This window comes from Passer montanus, unplaced genomic scaffold (genome assembly GCF_014805655.1).
Source record: "Passer montanus isolate IOZ18808 unplaced genomic scaffold, ASM1480565v1 scaffold39, whole genome shotgun sequence".
In the NCBI taxonomy this organism is placed as follows: Eukaryota; Metazoa; Chordata; class Aves; order Passeriformes; family Passeridae; genus Passer; species Passer montanus.
This window is the reverse complement of record NW_024368707.1, coordinates 7,420,882-7,430,740: the sequence shown is the minus strand read 5'-3', so window position 1 is coordinate 7,430,740 and position 9,859 is coordinate 7,420,882. Positions and strand designations below refer to the sequence as shown.

At 49.9% G+C, this 9,859-nt stretch overlaps 1 long non-coding RNA gene across 1 annotated transcript; it reads right to left on the bottom strand.

The window, feature by feature from the left end:
* Window positions 1–273: 273 nt before the first annotated feature.
* On the bottom strand, window positions 274–9,857 carry LOC120506316. The gene is made up of 3 exons (XR_005628486.1): window positions 9,445–9,857; window positions 6,971–7,051; window positions 274–440 (listed from the first exon to the last, which is right to left on the bottom strand). It is a non-coding gene; the product is annotated as an uncharacterized LOC120506316 (long non-coding RNA).
* Between the last annotated feature and the right edge of the window lie 2 nt (window positions 9,858–9,859).

Here is a 9,859-nt window from a genome sequence, read left to right as displayed (position 1 = left end):
TGAAGGACAGCCACAAATCCTGCCCTAGACAGGCTGCTTAGCATCCTTCTGTGCAGCCAGGCTTTGTGCTGGGCTCCTATCTCCAGAAGTTTTGGGGGGGCAAGTAGCATTTCTCAAATTTATTCTCTACTTCCTGAGGTTTTTTGTATGTGTATGTGTGCAGTACCTGCCTTCTTGCTGACCCAAAAGGGCAGCTGGCCATACTTGCCACAGCAAGGATGTGCAGACGATGGGAGCTGATCGGGGGGAAGCGAAGGGCTGTCAGCTGGCAGGCCTGGAGGGCTCCACTCCAGAAAAAGGAGACAGGGAACGAGCAAAGAGTGATTTCTCAGGTGGCAGCTGCTCCCCAGACAGAGCCAAGGCTTCTGCGACAGATGCTCACTCTGCCTGCAAGGCTGGAGGAAGCGCAGCCCCAGGTGACCGTGGTGCTGAGAGAGTTCCTGGAAAACACAAGCATCCTTGCTAAAATGAGGCCCGGTAATGATGCAAAAGATTTTCTAGGAACTCTTGAGTATCTAGGTGAGACTGAGAACTGCCCTGAGGATGTGGAGATCATTATGCCAGCCTGTCTGGGAGGAGGAGCTCAGCCAGCTGAGTGGGAAGGAAGAAACTGAACCTGCAGAGCACTACTTGCTGCATCTGGACTCACCTGCCCTGATCCAAGGACTTGCTGCTTCCAATGAGGCACTGGGCAGGAAACATGTGCCCTTGGGTCCCACATTCCTCCAGGCAGAACATCTGGCCACAGCTGGACTCCCTAAAGCCCTGTCTAGAGAAGCTTCCATGTGGAGAATCAATACATAATCCAGGAGCTTTTGAGTCTTGTAAGAGGGCCCAGGAACGAGTTTGCAACTCTTGTGCACTCAGTTTGAATAGTGGAAAACTACCCAGAAAGCAGACAGCACTGAGGAGAGTGAGGAACATAAGGATGGAGAGTGCAAAATGAGAAAAGGACAGTGCTCTGTCAAATAGGCAGACACGCTTATGGATACAGGCAGTTGGATCTGCTTGCCTCTGAAACAGAAGAAATGCATCAAATCCTGTTGAGGTGCACCCACAAGTGCTGAGCGAACCAGCAGAAGCCATTGCGAGGCCACTCTTGATAACTCCTGATTGGTCATAGCACCTGGGAGAAGTGCCTGAACTCCTGGGGAAGGCAAACATCTCTCCTGTCTTCAAGAAGGGCAAGAAAGAGGATCCAGGATCAGTCAGCTTCGCCCTGATCCCTGAGAAGATGATGGAACAGGTAATCCTAGAAATAATTTCCAGGCACGTGGGTGACAAGAAAATCATCAGGAATAGTCAGGATGGATTCATCCAGGGGAAGTCACGCTTGACCAACTTGATAACCTTCTATGATAAAATGCCTCACCTTCAACAGGGCCTTTGGCACTGTCACCCACAAAATGCTCACAGACAAGTTGCTGGATGAGCAAACAGTGAGGTGGCTGAAACCTGGCTGAATGGCTGGGCACAGAGGGTGAGCAGTGGCACAAAGTCTAGCTGGATGTCCGTACCCAGCATGGACTGCTGGCTCACAGAGACACTCTGGGTGATTCCTCAGCACGGGCAGGCTGGATCAGAGACCTCCAGAGCTCCCTTCCAACCTCAGCCACTCTGTGGTTCTGTGAAACCACTTCTGGGAATGGTTTCTGATGAGTGCCACCCCAAGCTGTGCCTGGCTTTGCCTCAGGCAGCAGCAGCTGAATCTGGCTAAAAGTGCAGCAGCTGTGTGACTGCAGAACGGGTGACTGCAGGTCCCCAGCCTGCCCTGTGTCCCATGGCTGAGTACTCTGGCACAGATACAGTCGTGGCTTCAGCAGATGGCAGGCTTAGCCTCTAACAAGGACAGAATGACTTCTCCATCCTAGGAAGAGGTGGAATGAGGGAAGGATGAAGCTGGTATGGGAGAAAAAGACAGGATGGACAGGGAAACACTCTGCAACTTGCTCCGCTTCTCATCAGGAGCTGTTCCCTCCTGCCATGTGGCTGTGTGCCTTGCCTGCTGGGGAAAAAGGAGTGTCCAGGTGTGTGATGTGGGGGAGAAACAGTGGCAAGCTTGCAAGATGTGCTGTGACTAGCTAACACTACTGCTGCTGAGCTTAGCTCTTTGGGAACTACAGCACAAGGAGGATGATGAAGTAACCCTGGGAGATAAGCTGTCTGCAGTACAGTGAGAGGAAGCAAGGCAGCTGGTGAGTTCTCCCTGCTGATGTTGTAAACACATCTAAAAAAGTACTTCCCTGAACATGATGTTTACCTGAAACTTGGGAGCCTTGCCCACAGGGATCTGCTCCAGATGCTGTGAAAACTCTGGGATACAATAAAGGTGCAAGTGCTGCTGAAATCTGAAAAGCCACCCAGAGTGATTCAGCCCAAGCCTGTTAACTCTGAAAACCTCTCAGCATGTTTGAGTCCATAATGAATTCCAGAGGGGTTCACAGTGCACAGGCTTGGTGCATCTCTGATGTTACACACCGTGAAAACACTTGTAGCAGACTGTCCTTCCACACTTTGCAGTGCTTACCCACGGGGCTCCTGGCAGACTCTGTTATCCCTAGAAACCAAACAGCAGACTACTTGTCCTGGCTGGAATTACCTCCTTCCCCTTCAGCCCCTCTCCCCCAGCCTCCTTCTCATCCCTGTCAGGCAGCAGCTGCACGTATGAATTAGCTTCCCCTCCGATGGGCACTTCAAACCTGAAAAAAACCCTCCAACTTCAATTCATGAGGAAGATCACATTAAGCCCATCTAATCTCACTGTCTGACAGGGGAATGCACTGGCCAACTGGGGGGGTGTAGTAGATGTGATACGTCTTGACTCCAAAGCTTTTGATAGAGTGAAAGGCACAAACAGTGGGGGAAAAAAACCCCACAGTTGGAATTTCCAAAAGATGCACACAATTGCCAAAAAGTATATACAGCTGGTTTGGGGAGATTGCTCTGTCAGGGTGGAAAGACACTTTTCAACGGGGCTGTGAAAATCGGTAGATTCATTTTCATCACTGAGAGCTTAAGCTGTGTGGTAGAAAAAGCTTTTAAACTATCCAGCAATAAAATGCTGGACTAGATTGGCCAGGGAGCCTTGTCATTGTAGGCTGTTGAGAAGAGGTTCAACAAATATCTGTCAGGAATGAGTTGTGCTTACTTAATCTTGTCGTCGGGTCAGGAGGCTGAATTACATGATTGCCTGAGGTCTCGTCCCAATTTCATTTCCCCCAATTAAATTAAATAAACCTCAGAAATCATTGTCAGAAGCAAGCTGCAGCAAGCTATACTTACTGCAACCCCCTACCCTCAGTCGAGTGTTAGATCAGCACTAATCCCATCCAGGTGTAAACCAGGTTCAAGACCTAGCACTCTTTCTCCAATGTGAAAACCAGCACAATGAAACCCTTTCAGCTCTGCCACAGGGGCATGTGGCACATTTAGTTCAGACTGGCTTTTGTGTATTTCTCCAAAGAACCGATCCTTTTCTGAGATGCTGGGTTTTAAACTTCCTTTCTGAGAGAGCTTATGGGAGCAGGCATTGTGTGAGAGAAACACCAAGAAGTCACCTAGATAAAGAGCACAAGACTTCAGACTGATCTCTTACCCTTGAAGGAAAAACTCTTTGGGGGATGGAGCAGAGAAATGTGGGCTTGTGGGCCTGTGTTCAGCACATCTTTTCTTATAATGCTGTGCTTGTCGTGCTAACCTGCTCTGCCTGCCAAGGAAGCACAGCAAAGTGTAGGGAGAGGTAAATCTGTGCAGCCTTAAAAAGGGCCAAACTCAGAAAAGGACTGCCCAACTAAATCATGGCTGAGCTCTGTCCCTTCTCTAATGGCTCATTTCACTGCTCACATCCCTGTGTGTAAAATGGGTTTTTAGAGAGGAGTTCATCCATTCCAGCCTTTCCCTAAGCTAAGGAAGGCTCCATGTCCGCTGTTATGGAGAGCAAGGATAGGCAGAGACAGACTCTGCTATTCCAGCTCCCCCACACTGCTGCCAGCCCCGAGCCCACTGCTGAAGATGAGTGACAAATTGTATACAGCATCCTAAATAAGATTAACGTAATGATCTCTTTAAGGCTGTTGTCTTTGTGATCACGTCACATCGGGGCTTCATAATCATCTCGTGAATGATGAATGCACCCAGATCTGTCTCTTCTTCTGTCATTTCTAACCAGCGAATCTCTGTGTGTAAAAGACATTCCTGTTAGCAGGAGCAAAGAACAGGACCTCACACTTCTCTGTTCAGACTGTGAGTAATTCTCCTAAATGCATTTAATCAGCAAACTTCCTTTTCATGCTGCTTTTTGCTGAGCTAGAGCCATTACTGAAAGCAGAATTATTCCCAAGGCCAGTGACATTCCTCCATGGTGGCAGTTCCCTTTTGACTCCACACATCATCTGCCTCTCCCCGGCATTCTACCCATCTAAAATTCTCCTACTAATTCCTTTCACTTCAGCTTATCTAGCTGCCTTCCAGCCCTTACTGCAACAAATGCCCTACTGAAATCCAACTAGATTAGATTTACCAATTTCTTTTTTTACCCAGGTAAGGGAAAGGTGGTAAAGAAAAGGATCAAGTTAAGGGCACACAGTGCTTTTGTTGATAAACCCATTTTGTATTTGATTCCATTTTCCACTTACTGCTGTAGCTTTAATTCTGTTTTCCTTCTGTAATTTGTTCTTAACCTTATACTCTGTTGAGACTAGACTAATGGGTTTGCAGCTGCTCAGAGTACTTTGTTTTTTCTCTTCTTGAAATATAGCTCCTTTTCCCCAGCCCTGACATGCTTACTCTGAAGTTGATGGATATGCTGCAAATCTTTGCTCCCAAAACTGCTGCTTCCTCAGAGGGCTTTGGGAAAAAAAAAAAATCCACAAATATCAAGGTAAGGTGGTGAGCTCCAGTCTTGCTTTGATAGAGCTTCTCGAGGTCTGCTTTTGCCTTAATACATCAAGTTACTGCTCTCCACCCTTTATTCTGTCCTCTTCTCCCACCTTTTTCAGCATCATCTTTCTTATTGAGAAATGACAGGAGGCAGCTGTAAAGACCCAGAGGTGTTTTAGCAGCACTGTGGTGAGCACTGAAGGTGCTGTGTGTGAGGAGTGCATCAGCCGAGCACCCACCCCTCTGCTCTCCTGGTGAGCTGAAAGCCACAGTTTAGGCTATCACAGAGGCATGTTTCTGAAAAATAGGGGGGCTGAGAAGTGACTACTTAACTTCTGAAAGGGAACAGAAATCCCCTGAAACCCATCACAGATTTTCCGACTGCAAAGAAACACGCAGACACCTAAACCAGAATTTAAAGCAGTTATTAAAGTCTCTCTGCTTCTGAAGGGGTGCAGGTTTTGTGTAGGGAGGGAACTCTCGCATGCTGCAATATAGTTTTAAATGACATTTCAGTGATTGCTGCTGTTCAGAAAAACATGGGTGTCACAGCTTAAGGAGTCACCCCCAAACCAACCAGATCTTGCTGTTAGGAGGTGCATGTGTAGTATAAAATGGGACAAGTTGTGCTGCAGAGGGTGGTGAGCCAGCTGGAGAAGAGACATTCGTGCAGAAAGGCTTTGCAGATGCTAATGCTGCTGTCAGCACAGATGCATTTCCACGGGGCCAAACAAGCACACTGACCTTCTGGCTCCCTGCGTTGTGAAGACACTGAGCACCGGCTCATGGCAGATCAGCAGCACAGAAACACTGAGCCACACAAAGAGTCAGGTGGGAAGGGATTTCTAGAAGCCTCTAGTCCAATTATAGCAGGGTAAATCCAAAGCTAGACCAGCTTGCTTTAGGGCCTTGCTCACAAGTTTCTGAACTTCTCCCAGGATGGAGATATCCCAGTCTTTTAAGGTACATCTTCCCCTACTGAACTGCTCTCAAGGGGAAGAAATTTTTTCTTACACATGTTTAGAATTTCTTTGTTCCAACATTTGTCCCTTGTTTCTTGACCCTTGTTTGTTGCTGGCTTCCTCTTCTCTACAGCTTTCCTTTAGGTAGGAGCAGACAGCAACTAGAAACCCCCTCAGTCTTCCCTGTTTAACAAACCCAGCTCCCCCAGGCTTCTCCTTGTGCATTGTGTGCTCTCCCCTCCCCTTGGGGGCCTTTTGCTGGCCATGCTGCAGCTTGGGTGTAATCTTCCAGGTGGGGCCTCACACCTCTCAGGTGGATGGGAATAATAATTTCCCTTGATCTGCTGACTACACCTTTGCTAATGCAGCCTAGGGGACCTTCACTGCTTGAAGGGCTCACTGCTGAATCATGTTCAAAATGCTTCTTGATAACTTTTGTGGGGATCTAATAAAATACAGGGGTTATTGCCACAGAGAACTTATCGCCCTACTGGAGCAGGCTTTGCCTGTGCCCACTGAAGAGAGACCCTCTCAGGCACTCCTGATGTAACTGGGATTTTTGCCCTGAGCTGAAGGTCCTCAGCCACTCTTGCTGTCCTGACACATCTAATGAGTAATACTCTTTCCTCCTTCGAAATTATGGGATTTGTATTCATGGCACATTGGTCAGATTTTCAGTAACTAACTGCCCTTACTACACTACAGTGGCCAAATGAACTCAGCCTGGAGCCAAGGCTGATCCAATCACAGGTTTTTACATTCCTGCCCAACAGGGACCCACCTCCAAGTTCCCAGTCCTCCCAGTTTCTCCCAGTTCCAGAGAAACTTATAGAAACTTACTTCTTTCACTGAAAAAGGATTGCATTGTTGCTGCATGTGCTTCAAATTCCAGAGTGTATCCCAGGTGTGTGGTTTCTGCTCCTTGCCCTCAACAGAGCAAGATGCCATTATGATGAAATTATTCAGGCAACCAAGCATGTGCAGGATAACACGCATCTATAACTCTCCATTACCGTGTATTTCTAAAAGCTTAAACAACACTAAGCAGAAAAGTTACCAAGCAGGGGAAAATGCAATCTATTTCCATGCAGCAGGAGAAAAAAAAAAAAACACAACAGAAAAAAACCTACCAAGAATGACGTGCTGAAATGCTCTCTGCTGTGTGCTGCCAGGGGATTTAATCAGCCGATTGCCAAAGAGATGTCAGTTCCCTGAAAAGAGTGAGGACAACACGCCTTGCTGAGAAATGTACTCTCAAGATTAAAATACCAGCTGCAGAATAAACCAAATATTGTCCTACAAGCTGCTAAAAATTTGGGTGAGAATGAGCAGCTGCCATCCTTAAAATGTGTGTCACTATATCATCACACCTTCCAAGTCAATCTGTCCATCTCTGCCTACTGGTCAGTATAGCCCCAACAAACTCAGGTACCACTTGAGCCAGCTTAATGAGGCCTCATTAGGCCAGGTTTAGCAGCCCTAGGAGCCAGCCAAGCAGGATCCTGTGACACAAAATACCACGTATGTTACCAGGACAGCCACCGTGGGCAGTGCAGCTTACACACAGACAGCAAACAAAAGGTGCTCGAGCACAAGGGAGTGGAGTGGCACCACGGGAGGATGGTCTGTAATCACAACTGAAGAGCCAGGGGGGTGTGCTCTGTGCTGGAGTGGTGAAAAAAGAGAGAACTGGAGGAATCAGGAGAGTAGATAAAGAAGGAAAGTGCTGAGGTGGGAACGTGACAGTCAGATGTGATTGTGGAGGAGGCAACAAGGATGGGAGATGGAACAGGCAGCCAGCGTGGAGGTGTGTGTTTGCCACCCTCCCGGGCCAGAGCTGCACAGCAGAAGTTGTTACAAAGGTTGCGAGAGAGCAATTGTCCTGGTAACCGGCTGGCTTTCTCCACAGGTTTTCTTTTCTGAGCTTGTCAGGAGCTGGTGCCCTCAGCAGGAGGTGGGAACCCGGCTGTGCTATTCACATGATTCTGCTCCCGGGAGGGAGGCCCCGCTAACCTCCACCTACCACCTGCTCCAGGGCTCCCTCACCTCCTGCAGTCACTCTGCATCGCTGCTGCCTCATTTCCCTGCTGCAGAGTTGGGAACATCTCTGCCACCCCCTCCCCAGCTCCCTGCCTGGGCTGGGGGTGCTGCTGGGCAAACCCCATGGCTGCTGCAGCCTGGCCACCCCTCCTCACACAGCTCCGAGCTGGAAAATGGGAGGCTGTACCAAAGCTGGCCTTTCCAAAGAAATGAGCTGGTCTGGAGACTGGCCTGGGGGTCTCCACTGCACACATCAAGGCACTTGAGGAGGGCACCTCCTCACCCCACACTGCTCCTGCCGCCCCCAGCTCCAGGGATGTTACACAGGTTTTTATTCACCACGCTCCTCAGCTGAGCCCAGCCTGCCAGAGTTATGAAATCCTAGAAGCCCTAAACACACAGACACACACACACACGTGGGACACGGGCATGTCTCACCAGGAGAAACCCGCAGTGCCAACCGGGATGCTCTTCCCTTGTGTGGAAAGGAGCAAGAGCTGCCAGCACAAGTAAAGGGAGGGAAAAGAGAGCTGGGAAAGAAGGTAAAGAGACCAGCTGTACTCTCCAGAGACACACACACACCCGTGTTTCTCTGACTTTGCCTCCTGCGAAGGAAAGGAGATAAGACAAATCAAGTGTCTGTGGCAGATGTTAGTCACGCTGCCTCACGTGCTGCTGAAGGGTGCTTGGCAGCGCGGGGTAGGAGGGGGAGCAGAAAACTCCAGGCACCCTAAGAAAAATTAACCACTTTGTCCCAGTCCTCAAGTGACAATCTCCCTTGCCAGGTATAGGGCATTCTGACAAGCACTCCCGGTTACCACGTCCAGGCCAGCCCTCTTCCAGGAGACTCACTCCTGTTTCTTCCCAGGTAGCATGCAGGGAGGAAGGAGGCTGTAAAGGACACTCTGGCAAAGAAGAGAGAAGTAAAAGAGATGTCAGTGCCAGGATGGAGCTCCTCTTCCAAGGCATAAGATTGAATACATTTGCTGCGTTGCAGAACGAGGAGAGAAATGTCACCTTCAGAGGTGATCTGACAATCACAAAAATAAATTACATAGAGGAGAGGAGAAAAAAAAAACCACCACAACAAGATGAGCATTTGTGAATATTCATGAGCAAGTCAAAACCCCCAAATTAACAAGGAAATTAATTTCCAAACTGATTAGGCTGCCAACTCCTTTTATTTAAATAAATCAACAATTGCCTTCACGTGACTCCAGCTGAAGAAGGCAGGGCTAATCCCGACTCCTCCAGGAGGAAGTCTGGTGTCCCCTGCGATGAGCAGCAGCCCCGCGGGCTCTGGGGACAGGCAGGTTTCCCTCTGCCCGCTGCTCCGGATGCTGCGGCTTCGCCACCGCCCGAGCCCATCTAACCGCTGGCCGCTCTGCTTGTGCCCTGCCCGGTCCCACCCTCTTACTCACGCTGCCTCGGAAGAGCTGTAACAGCATGCCAAGCTGGCAGAAAACTCACGCAACAATTTAAAAAAAAAAAAAAGAGCTTTCTGTCAAGCCAGAGCACTGCAAACAGCTCAACACCGCGGGTGAGGGAGGTAACCCAGCCCGACCTGGAGGCGGCCCGGCGCCAAAGCCGGGCTCATCCCGGAGCGAAGCCGAGCTCAGCCCGCAGCTCTGAAGCGGCCACAGGACAAGCACAGGCGGCGCTTGGCCGAGCTCACACGGAGCCCCGGCTGAGGGAGCAGGGCTGCCCTCCACGCCCGGCCATTCCCCGCTGTTCCCACCGGGAACGAGACGGTCCGGGGTGCCGGTTCTGGCACCGGGCCAGCGGGCGGGAACTCCTTGCTGTGGGCTTAGCGGGACAAACGCGTTTAACAGGAAGCGCTCGGGCCAGCGCGGGCTGGGACCGTCCCAGGCGCTCGGGAAAACTCCTCCGGGCCGGCCCCGTCCCGCACCGACCCAGAAGCGGCGGCGGCGGCGGCCGAATCACCATTCACGGCGCCTCATGAATATTCATGAGGGCGA